A 12,836-nucleotide genomic window follows, 5' to 3' on the forward strand; every position below is an offset into this window, starting at 1 on the left:
GTGAACTGCCACCGGCGGTAGTGCACGTCACTCTGACAAATATAGGTGTAATAAATATGAGAGTTGCGATAACGATTGCTAGTTGTAGCCTTTCAGTTGTGGGTGGTTTTATTTAAAAGATTTTAAATTAACAGAAATTATTGGCATACGTGTCCGTTGGTGCGTTCGAGCGCAGGCCTGCACGGCAAAACCCAGGTTATTCTGCGGCTTCTGCAATGGATCTTGTTGTGAAATGAACAGATACGTAAAATCAAAACTGGCTATGACCCGCTTGCTTAGTGTCGGAGCGCGCGCAGGTTTTGCCGCGGTTGCGGAGAGACATCTATTCATTTGCGCTCCTGTGCACATCTTCTGAACGCGCATTTAGTGCAGCTGTACACATTTTAATCTGGACAATGTCAACAAGTAAGTTTCACATCAACGAGTCGGAAAAAGTAAAGTTTTTATGGCAATCTGAATAGGAAAGCCAATGTAGGTTTAAACAGTTTGTTTCAAATGGAATTGTTAAGGACTGTAAGGGTTAATACGCCAATGACTGAAGTTACTGCAACAAGAGCTTTTTTATTTAGTATTTAGCTTTCTTATATCAATTAAGTTTTCATTATTTACTGATGTTTATTTAAATGTTTTATATGCTGTAGTGTGCCGTTTCACTGATGGATTTGCGCGTTAAACATTGACGGATGTTTCATCCTCATTTATTTCAGATATCATATTTCAATTATTTAACAATTTCAAGTATTTAAATAAGGTCTATATTTCTCTTCCACTCGTCATGTGGTTGCTACACGCAAATATAATAATATAAATATTATTTATATAAATAATATATATTTCTCAACCACCGCACCACCGCGGTCGATTTGTCTATTACCACCGCGGTGGTAAAAAACTGCCACCGTCACAGCCCTAATAGCTTATTGAAATGGTGAACTGATATTTTACTTAGTTTTAGTCTATTTTACGAGTGAAACTTGTTTTCCGGCTGCATTGAGTCCATCAAACTAGATGCGGACTAGTGGACGCCGAATCCTGTTATTTACACATTTCATCTGTCTGGTCTGCGTGTCTGAGTGAATGAACTGCACAGTTTAACGTGCTACACGCGTGATGCTCATGAATTTGTCTGCGTCTGCGCTGAATGAGGACATGAACTTCACCTCCAGAGTTGCTCTGAGAGTTTATTTCACAAACATGTTATTGTTTGAGTGAAGAAACAGACATGCTAAAAAATAAGGGTCTTCTGACAACCTGCCAAAATAAAAGTCATAGGCTATTGTTTGAAATTATTAGTTCCATTTTTATTCATGTTTCTTATTTATATATTTGTATTATATTGCATTTTTAATTTAATATGGCAATGGAATGTACTAAATGGGTTTAGTTTTCGCAGATATTAATGTATGCTATTTCAGCAATAAAAACTAATTGTTCTAAAAAGGAAACAAATTAGTTGTTTTACTCATTTTAAGAGACCTGTCTTATTTTCTCTTGTATAATTAGTATTGCTTTTTAATAAAGAAAAAGTACTTATTATCCGAATACCCGATTAATCGATGGAAAATCAGTAGAATACTCGATTAGTAAAAGAATCGATAGCTGCAGCCCTATTACCGTGCAAACTTCAAATTAATTCAGATAAACAGATCAACTGATCAACAATTTCTAATAATATGACAGCCATAACACAGCTTTAATCTCACACTGTATTGCCACACAACATCCACAATACACCACAATACACTTCAAAGTCCATCAAAACTTTATTTATATTATTTATGATTTAACAGACAATCCATTCTCTACATCATTTCTATCTGTTGTGGTGAGTTTTTGTAGTTTATTTCAGTGATAAAATTCCCAAATGAATAATGAACCTTAATAAAACACATTTGATGAATGATAAGAGTGTTACAATAATGACATTATGACATGTAAATCATATCACAACATTGTAGAAAGAAAGAATCATGTGAAACATTGGAGTGTGTAGAAGAGAGTGTCTGTTATGCAGGATGTGAAGCTGTTACATCTTAAAATGTTGTTATAATGTCTGCTTTAGTTTTGGGGTACTGGTGTCCATGAACCGCCAGTTTCCCTCCATTACCCGACAGAGCTTGAAACACCTTCACATGTATGCACTCATCAGCTCCTGCATGTCCAACATATACCTGAGAGAGAGAGAGAGAGAGAGAGAGAGAGAGAGAGAGAGAGAGAGAGAGAGAGAGAGAGTCAAGTGTCGAGTCCTGCCATTACAAAAGAACAATCAGCACATCAAAAGCACAGCTGGGAAACAAAGAAAATACTGCACAAAACACACAAACTGACACTACGTGACTATGGGGACCACAAGAGTCAACGGGAGAAGTAATAAAGCATTTCATTGTTTAATAACTAATTTTACAATAAAAATAGGCATTAATACATTTGTTTACAACTAATTTATTCAAAAATAAATCGGCGAAATGACAATGTAATTTATTATTTAATATTATAATGGGCAATAAAATGTGTAGTTTTTTAAATATTTAATAAATGAAATATAAATCCATCAATAAATACTTCAAATTAAAAAGGGGATTTAAAAAAACTAAGTAAGACACTCAATAAGTACATCATTTTAAAGTGCATTAATGAATTCCTAAATAAAAAGTGGAATTTCAAAATGTATTTGAAAATTCGATTTAAAAAGAGGAATAAATCATTGGATTTACAAATTAAACTAGGAATACAGGTTTTAATCAGTCATTTAAAAGCGTCTGCCAAATGAATAAATGTAAATGTAAATTTTAAAGGCGATTCCTCCCGCTGCATTTACTTTTCTGGTTTGCTATATTCGCTCAGTCATTTAGTTTTTCCCTTTAGCCTCTCTATTGAGCATTTCTCTGACCCTTTGGTCCTTGTATTGCTAAACCGAGGTTAAACAATGCAAATGAGCTGTCTGAAATATTGTAAGATGTGTTTTCATGTTGGATTATAACTGTTTTTTTTTTAATCGGTTGTACTTCATTGACAAGTCAAGGATTTTTCTTTTATAAAATACAATTAAAAAATAATAATCATTTTAATCAACATTAGCTCACTTAAAAAAAACAGAAATGACTCACCTTGATTATGTAGTTTGTTCCAGCAACAATTTGTTGGATAAAACTTAGGGGAATGAAGGTATGAAATTTCTGATCAGCTTTCTTCTCCACATTTGGTTTTACCTAAATTAACACAAATTATATATGCAGTGACATCAAACAGAACAATTTTATGAAAGCAAATATTACAATTTCGTAAATTAAGATTTTTATTTTATGTCATATATTTAAATTATTTTGCTTCCTAAAATTTCTGAATGTCCATACATTTGAGTGATTATTTCACTAGAATCTAAATAATCTCTCACCTTCTCACAGATGCCCTGAATCTCTGAATGCAGATCTATTTCCTCACCGTAACCTCCGACAGGTCTGGACATGGTTGTGCTGGTTATGAATTGAGAGATGAGTCAGAAATACTCGATCAGGTCTGGTGCAACTTTCACACAACTGCACTATTTATACAGTCTAGTCTAAATCACCCGAGACATCATCAGGACACGTCATGTGACCCATTTTCAACAATTCCTCCGAACCGTCTCTCACTAATCCATGAGGGTTTGAGTCTGACGTAATCTCTGGGGTTGGGTATCATTTTTTCTTTCTTTCTCGATACTGATACTGTTAAAAACGGTACCGATAACTACTTTGATACTTTTAAAAAAGATCCACAAAACCCCAGTGGATGACATTAAAGAACAAACAATTATTATTATTATTATTTTTAATTACTCAACAAATTCACAATTAAAGTTTTAAGTGAATGTGAAATGAGCATGCACACTAACATGCCTAGAAAGATGTTATAGGCCCGGTTTCACAGACAAGGCTTAAGGCTAGTCTCAGACTAAAAGGAATGTGTGACCTGTCTTAACTGAATATAACTAATATCAGAAATATCTTAAAATATATCAGTGCCATTGTTTTGTCTCAAGATGCTCACCAGTAATGTATTCTTCTAATGGCGTCTTTACACAGGCGAGTTAAGGCGTCTCTGTGGCGGATTAAATTTCTGTGTAAAGACGCAATGCCACACGAAAGCCGATCTAAAATATGCCGCCTCTGACCCTCAGACCCTAGTATCAAAGGCGACTCCGATGCGGCTCAGGTTTAGTGTAAATGAAGGCGCATTAAAGCCGCTCTAAACTACGTCATTGTCATGTCAGCAGAAAGTGAGAGAGTGAAGATGAAGCCAAAAACACACAACCACATTTGTTTTAAGATAATAATAACAACACAGGTTTTTTAAATAATTCAAAAAAAAATTCGTTTCATTTCTTCATAAAATGATTTAATGAGGAAAAATGTTTGGAGTATTTTTGTTTACTCAGGCAGGCTGTGGCACAGTTTGAATGCAGGATGTAAATTTTGAGACCGTTTTCAGCCATTAAAATAGTTTAGATTAGGTTTTAATGGCAAATTACATTTATTTAGTTTCGTTTCTTTTTAAAGTTAATTTAGAAAAATGTTTGGAGTGTGATTGTTTGTGACTCAGGCGTCAGGTTGCCGCTCCTTAAGGAGGGGCTTCTGTCATGGTTCTGCCCCATCTTGTCTTGCTTTTCTAGATCTAGTGGCACAACCATGACAGAACCTCTTGTTTCATGTGGAGAGGGGCATTTTGGCACTGATTGCCTTCCATACTCTCCAGGTCTGTCTTTGTTCCTGCCCTCTTGTTTCCTCGTTAGTGATAATTATTAGTTCATGCCCTGCACCTGTCTCCTCTTGATTTTGATCCCTTATAATGCCCTTGTGTATTCTGTCCTGTGCTGGTTCATTGTCACTTGTTTCATGTGGGTGAGTGCTTGTCTTGTTAGTGTAGTTTAGTCTTTTGTAATGTATGGTAAATGTTGGGTTTTTTTTAGTCCTGTGTAGTTAATCTTTGTGCCTGTAATTCCCTTGTTCTTGTTTTACTTTATATTTTTCATTAAAATCTTACTAGTTTAAAGAAATCTGTCATCACCACATCTTTCGAAGGAATTCTGACATGCATTATTTTACCTTGCTTCTCCTAACACCACTAAACATTTCCTGCATGTATTAAAGCAGTTAAAACGTTAAATCAACATTTGAAGCAACATACCTCTATCAGTCTATAAATTTAATCACATTTATTCGTCAAGTTTGTTATTTTAGCAGCAATTAGTAAGGCCGGTCACTGCGATGGGTCTGGGGGCATCCTGCCCAGAAGAAAAAAATAGTAATTTTGAAAAAATGCATTCTGGTACACTGATAAGAAAAAATACAATATGTGACCTTGGATCAAAACCAGTCTTAAGTAGCACGGGAACATTTTTAGTAAAAGACAAAAATACATTGTATGGGTCAAAATTATCGATTTTTCTTTTATGCCAAAAATCATTAGGAAATTAAGTAAAAATATTATTATTATATTATATATTATATTATCTTTAAAAATAAAGATATTTTGTAAATTTCCTGCATTAAATATATAAAAACTTTCTTTTTGTGAGTGGATGGCCTGCCACAGTGCCCCTGATTAACAACTTCAAAGGCAATTTTCTCAATAGATTTTTTTTTTGCACTCTCAGATTCCTGAGTTTTAAGCGGTTGTATCTCAGCCAGATATTGTCCTATTCTAACAACTCATACATCAATAGAAAGCTTATTTATTCAGCTTTCTGATTATGTAAAAATCTAAATTTTGAAAAATTGACCCATAAGACTGGTTTTGTTGTCCAGGGTCACATATTTGCTTCAATTAAAAATAAAAAACTGTCACACCAGCCACAATTGGTCCACAATTTTAACCAATCAAAATGCTTTTAAAAAATAGGGTGCCTCTCTGATTGGTTGATCTTACGATTCGTAATTCAGATAGAGTGGTTGGCCTTGCAAACGGCAGTGGGCATTGTTAATCGTTGCGATACTGTCAATTTGCCTTTAAATTTCGCGTACAAATGGACAGGTTCGTGATAAAAGGAAAACTTCAATTGACCCTAAAATCTCTTCAGTAAGTAACAGTGTTGCTATTTCCTCAAGTGAACAGCCGTTGTCGTCGACATCATCAAGTAATGACAGCAGCAGAAGTAAAGGCGGGAGGCAGAAGCAGTCTCGAACATATCAAGAAAACTGGAAAAAAAACATTTCCCTGGATAGCATACAATGCTATCAAAAACAAGGTATTTTGTGAACTCTGCTGTAAAGCAAAAGACATGCGTGCCCCACCCCCATCTACCACACACGAGCAAGAATCATATGCGGCATTTGTAAAAGATGGCTTTTCTAGCTGGTCGAAAGCACTGGAAAGATTTAGGTGTCACGAAAGATCAAATCTTCACCGAGCTGCGGTTAGCATTATTAGCGCTGCCCATGCAGGTACTAATGTGGCTACTGCTCTAAATTCAGCTAATCAAAAGCAGATGGAAGACGCAAGAATTGCTTTAATGCGTGTTTTATCATCTCTACAGTCTGTTCAGGAATCTTTTCGGAATGTTTTTTTCTATAACTCCGTGTCTGAAATTCTGGAGCAAAACTAATTATTCTTTGGATTTTATACTATGGTTGTTGTTAATGTTATAATTTGCTAATGGTACACTGAATAAAATAATAATAATAATAATAAGAGTGAAGTGAACATTTAAGTGAAAATGTTTAGTGTGCATTATTTATACAATACAAAATTTACAGAAGCTGTTAAAATGTTTTACACTTTCTTGTGTACGCTCCGCTGTAAAGTAAGTAGCCTAATATACAGAATGAATTGTTCGTTGTGAGTTTGAAAATATTTTAAGTTATAATTTGCTTATGAAAAAAATATATATTTGGTGACGGTGGTTGGGGCCTGTGGGGGTGGGGTTTGGTTTCGACGATGTGAGCACCCACTGGTGAAAAAAGAAATCGGCGCCTATGCTGTCAACATTGCACTCGTCACCTATTAAGCAACGCATTAACTTTAAAATCTTACTGATTACTAATAAAGCCCTAACTGGTTTGCCTCTATTGCATTACAGTCCTTCACATTAACTACCACAACCCATAAAAAAGCAGTATATTCTAAGCATTTACTTTAAGCATATATTTCTTTATTGATGCACAAGTGTTCTTATTGAACTGAAAGAAAACAAACTTCATGAAAACACAAGAGTGAAGATCTCAACTAGAGCAAACAATGATCACAATAATGGTGGTTTGTTGAAATTAAAAAAAATCAACATTATTTGTGGCTGCAAAAGTGATATTGATTCCATGCGCTTAAAGTTGACAAAGCAAGAGTTTTTAACATTGATTCAATGGTTTTCACCTGCTCTCTTGCTGTCGGGGTCATTAACTGGCTGAATCACTTTTTGAGTAAATATATATTAAGTTTAAACACTTTGTCTCTTATATTTTTAAATGGGTATTTTAACCATGGCAAAGCGACATGTTTTTGATTACTATGATTGTGGAATTATCAGAAACATGACTGCCACATGCACTGTTGTAGACCAAAGACACCAAAAAGCCAAAGGGCAGAAAAAAGAGATTACAAATAAATTCACAGGTAGAAAACATTTCTCTTGTGTAAATGCAGTTTGTGAAGCCGGATAAATCATCTTGAGTCTTTACAAAGCTTTAGGACAGAACACATAATGTGTTTCTACAGAAGACTAATATCACTATAATGACTTCCAGAGAAACATAACTGTTTGGCAGTTTGCCCATGAATTTTTTATTATTGATTAGGTGTATCACACACTGTATCAACCCATGAACTTTTATATATTATGACTGAGAATTATTATTTATTTTTATTATTATTTATTTATAATTACATGAATCTGTGGCAAGGGGGGCGTGGTTCAGCGAGGTCTGCGCCTAAGGGGCGAGGCAGGAGAAGAAGGGTGTGTAAGTAGATCAAGTGCACATTGTGAACACCTGAATCTCATAACAAAAAAAAGAAAAGAGAAACAGGTGTTCACAATGTGCACTTGATCTACTTACACACCCTTCTTCTCCTGCCTCGCCCCTTAGGCGCAGACCTCGCTGAACCACGCCCCCCTTGCCACAGATTCATTGTAAATTAACAGCCTTAACAGCCCTAAAACATTAAACCAATAATGTAATAAGATTATGAATGATAATCTTAAACTATAATTTACCTTATTAGTAAGTTTATTTATTTTATTTAGCCTTGTTGTGCAAGTTCTCTGGAGCTTGTGCAGAGGCAGCAGATTTTGCCAGAGGGGAACTGGAATCCCCTGGTTGGGCCTGGGTTCTCCTGAGGGTTTTTTTCTCGATTAGTGTTTTGGGTTCCTCGCCTCCATTTGCATACTGTTTTTTGCACTATTTTCCTGGCTGGGGGGGCTGCTTTAGAATTTTAAAGTTTTACTTCATTAATATTGCATATAGGAATTTATAGTCTGTTATATTTGACCTGTGCTTCTCTCTCCTTTATCTTAAATGTGTGCTCTCACTGTGCGTGTGTGTGTGCGCGTGCGTGTGTGTGCATGCATATCTGTGTGTGTGTGTGCGCGTACTTGTCTGTGTACGTGTGTGTCTGTGTGTGTGCACGTACTTGTCTGTGTACATGTGTGTGTGCGTGCGCGTCCGTGTGTGTGTGTCTATGTGTATGTGTGTTAGTACGTGTGCATATTGTGTGTGTGGAGTGTTTTGTATGTGGGTGTGTCTGTCTTCTGTTTTCACCTTTTTCTTGTTTTTACAGGTACAACTTTAATTGTTTTGCTTATAGTCAATATGTCTCATGTACAGCTGCTTTGTAACAATGAAAATTGTAAAAAGCGCTATATAAATAAAGTTGAGTTGAGTTGAGTAATATAGCAGTTAAAATGCATGCTCACAAATAACACTTTACATTCACAGTCTTTGCTTAGAAGCTAAATATCATATCAACATAATGGGATTTTCAGCAAAATTTTATATAATTTCTAAAAAGTTTTTGTGTTAACTTTTAATGCAGGCTATAATAAACACCAAAATAAGTTGGTGTTACTAATTGTATTTCTCACATTTTCACTCATCCTTCTCATAGAGGTTAAAAGAAATTGAAAAAATAATACACAAAGATATGTTTAGTTAATTAAACTTAATAGTCCAATTTCACAGACAGAGTTTAGTTTATGCCAGGGCTTGGCTAATATAGAATACTTAAGCAAATTTCAGCAAAATGTGTTATCAAAACAAAAGCAAGGTGAGACTGATCTCAATACTATCATTAAAATAATCATTGACATTGAACAATACAACACACACACAGGCTGCTATGTATATGCGTAAGCACCACTCTTCTACCACAAAATGCATATATAACAAACTCTTCTAAATATTCAGGATCAATGAACATTTTTAACTAAATCTTTTCCAAAAAAAGATATAATGACACATCATTTCAAAGTTTACTATCCTAACACTATATAGCTAAAAGCATGAAGGGAATTAAAAATCCCTCTCAACCAATTATTTTGCTTATATTGAGTTAATGCACCTCAAAAGAATAAGTCAAGGGAACTTAAAATATTTAAGTGCATATTTAATGTGTAAACCTGGATAAGTTGAGTTCACTTAACTTTTCTAAGGCAATCGGTTGCCTTAATTTTTTTAAGTATTGTGTATTGATAACTTTGAATGAACTGAACTTAAAATGTCTAGCTCAACCAACATTTAAAGGGCCCTGCACAAATTCCAAGTAGATTGAACTAATGTAAATAATGAAACAATGAGTAACATCAACTGCTCTGTGGAACTGTGAAATGTAATAATTTGACTTGTAAAAAATGTGTCTACCGATTGCACTTAAATTTCTAAGTAAAGTTGTGCATTCATTTTAAGTCAGTTAAACTTAAATACATATTTGTAGTCTAAACTTGCAGCTTAAGTGTAATTAAGTACAGCTGACAGATCAACTGCAATGCATGCTGGGAGTCAACGAATGAGTTTTGTACTGTGATGTTACCCAGCATGCATTGCAGTATGAAACTTTCTTTTGTTGATGGTCACCATTGTTGAGTTTCATATGCTGATTCTTGATGTCTTTGTCTGTCTGATTGGGAATATATTTGTTTATTTAACATCATACTCTGGTAGAACAGGGCAAAATTAATACATCAGTAACACAAAACATTCATGAACAGTGATCAAAACAACGTCATTTTGAACACAGAATCATTCAGATGTTATGTGGTACCTTAACTCACTGCTCCAGGGGCCCGTTCTTCGTACCTTCAATGCTCATCCTGGACTTGCTGTCATAGCAACAGGTCGGTAAGCTTAAACCTGCTCGGGAGCAGTCTTACTTCATGTAAACAGGATTATAATAATATAATCATAAGCGGAGGTGGTACGGGAAGTCTGTTGTGAATAAATCATGACAATCTTTACATCATCATTAGGTGTGGTGCTGTTGGCCAGTCAAGTATAAACACAAAGTCCTCTGTGACCAGACAGGTTTTAACATTGCTTCCTTGTCATTTCATTAATAAATCACTGGTTCTTGAGAAGACGAACAACACAGGGGGTTGTTTAAAGAATAATTGTTAGTATTTAAATCACCTCAGTTGGTTTTTTTTTCAACTCCGTCAGATGCAGGTTTTGTATGAATACAACCAAATGTATAAAATGGATTTAAAACAACATTAGAATATTTCTCAATATGCAAGAAATGCATTTTAAAGAGTTTTGTGTGTACGTGTGAACTTTTAACAAGTCAACCCCATTAGACATCAAATCTGACAGTGGACAAAAATATATATAATATACAGTCTATATATTCATAAGTGTATGTTGAACAGTGGAGACATTTAGCTTTTTTCTTATTTGAAACTGTGTTAAATATAACAGAAATGTAAACCTTTAAGCCAAAGCAATCTACAAAAATGATCACATTGGGACGACATTGATCTGTTAAAGATGTGACTGCAAAGATTTGAACATAAATGTCAAGTATTAGGAGAGTTGTGTACTTCATTACATTTATGCAGTTGGCAGACGCTTTTATCCAAAGCTCATTAGGAACATGACAGTATCACAAAAGAGCTTTTTGAGATTAAATAATGTGTTCAGTTTTATTTGTTTAGTACTTTTTACAATTGTTACAACCCTGGCTCTAGGGAAGGAACATATGTAACATGTTGTTCTGTAGCTCAGTGGTTAGATTGTGGCGCTAGCAACGTCAACATCATGGGTTCCATCTCAGGGACTGCTCATACTCAGAAACAAAATGTATAGTATGTAATGTAAGTCGCTTTGGATAAAAGCGGCGGCCAAGTGTGTAAATGTAAACAAAGCAGCTTTACAGAAACTGTTGTGCTAGAACAATATATGGTAACACTTTACTTGAAGGGGAGTTCATAAGACTGACATGAAACTTTCATATGAAGGAGGATGAAGGAGATTTTATGCATGTTTATGACAACTGTCATTCGCTCATTTATGTCATTTTTAATGCAAAGATGACGTTGTTTGAGATGTCTTTGTTATGACAACTTGACATAAAGCAATACATCATAACCTGTCAGTGTCTTGGTCAGGACAACTTGACATTACCAAGACAACATAACCTGTCATAACCATGACATAGCAAATTACTAATCAAACTTAAGAAACAACGTAGCTTTATGGGTTAACATAATATAAAACTGTCATGTGGTTGGTTTTGACATTGGCTGTCATGACCATTACGTTCACATTTACATTTATGCATTTGGCAGACGGTTTTATCCAAAGCGACTTACATTGCATTATACTACAGTATACATTTGTATCAGAGTACGTGCAATCCCTGGGGTCGAACCCATGAGAAAACACAATGGCAGTCAAAAGTGCCCCAGAACTGTTTGCTGCCCTACGTTCTTCAAAATGTTTTCTTTTGTGTTCAACAGAACAAAAAAATGATAAAGTAATTTTTTCAATGGGGTGCGAGTTTGGTTATAAGCATTCTTCCACATATCTTTCTCTGTGTTTTGGAACAACCCGAAGGTGAGTAAATGATGACAGAATTTTTATTTTTGGGTGAACTATCCTTTTAATGACTGTGTTAACACCATTGACTGTATAAAATATGGACGTAGTGTCTGTGACGTCACCCGTATAGGTTTGTGAAGAGTAAAAATGAAGCCTAAAGTAGGCGGAGCCGGTCGTCGCCATCTTTGCATCGTGTGGGTAAGATATTATCAAGAAAAAGCCATAGACTGTATTAAACAAAAGCAGAAACACTGCAGAGATGGCTGAGGTGATGTGCATGTGACAGCTAAATGGACACCTGTCACTCACTGTAAAAAAAATATCGTAAAAAAACGGTCAAATCACTGGCAGCAGTGGCTGCCAAACAAAAACCATAAAATTAAGATGAAACTCCGTAAATCAAATAATGGAGAAAAACATTACATTTACGTAATTTTTCTTTAAATGTTTTACAGGGAAAACAGTTATTTCACAGACTTTTCCTTAATTATTACGATCAAGCACCTTCAATAAAGTGACTGCACATAAGGTTTTACAGAAAAATACTGTTATTTTATGCTTTTTTTTCTGAATTATAATGATAAACCTCTTTAAACTATGTGAAAGTACTAATGTTCTGCAGAAAAATACTGTTATTTTACAGTTTCTTTCCTGTATTTTTTCAGTCAAATACTTTTAATCAGTAAATGCTCTGTAACTTTACAGATATTGGCATGAATTAACTCAACTCAACTTTATTTATATAGCGCTTTTACAATTTTCATTATTACAAAGCAGCTGTACATGAGACATATTGACTATAAGCAAAATAATTAAAGTTGTACCTCCAAAAAC

The 12,836-nt window shown here is 34.8% G+C and overlaps 1 long non-coding RNA gene across 1 annotated transcript; it reads right to left on the bottom strand.

Moving 5' to 3' along the window:
* Positions 1-1,762: 1,762 nt before the first annotated feature.
* LOC130545523 (uncharacterized) lies at positions 1,763-3,799 on the bottom strand. Its single transcript, XR_008961659.1, has 3 exons — positions 3,395-3,799; positions 3,108-3,209; positions 1,763-2,171 (listed from the first exon to the last, which is right to left on the bottom strand). It is a non-coding gene; the product is annotated as an uncharacterized LOC130545523 (long non-coding RNA).
* Positions 3,800-12,836: the final 9,037 nt, after the last annotated feature.

Source organism: Triplophysa rosa, linkage group LG2 (assembly GCF_024868665.1).
Source record: "Triplophysa rosa linkage group LG2, Trosa_1v2, whole genome shotgun sequence".
NCBI lineage: Eukaryota > Metazoa > Chordata > Actinopteri > Cypriniformes > Nemacheilidae > Triplophysa > Triplophysa rosa.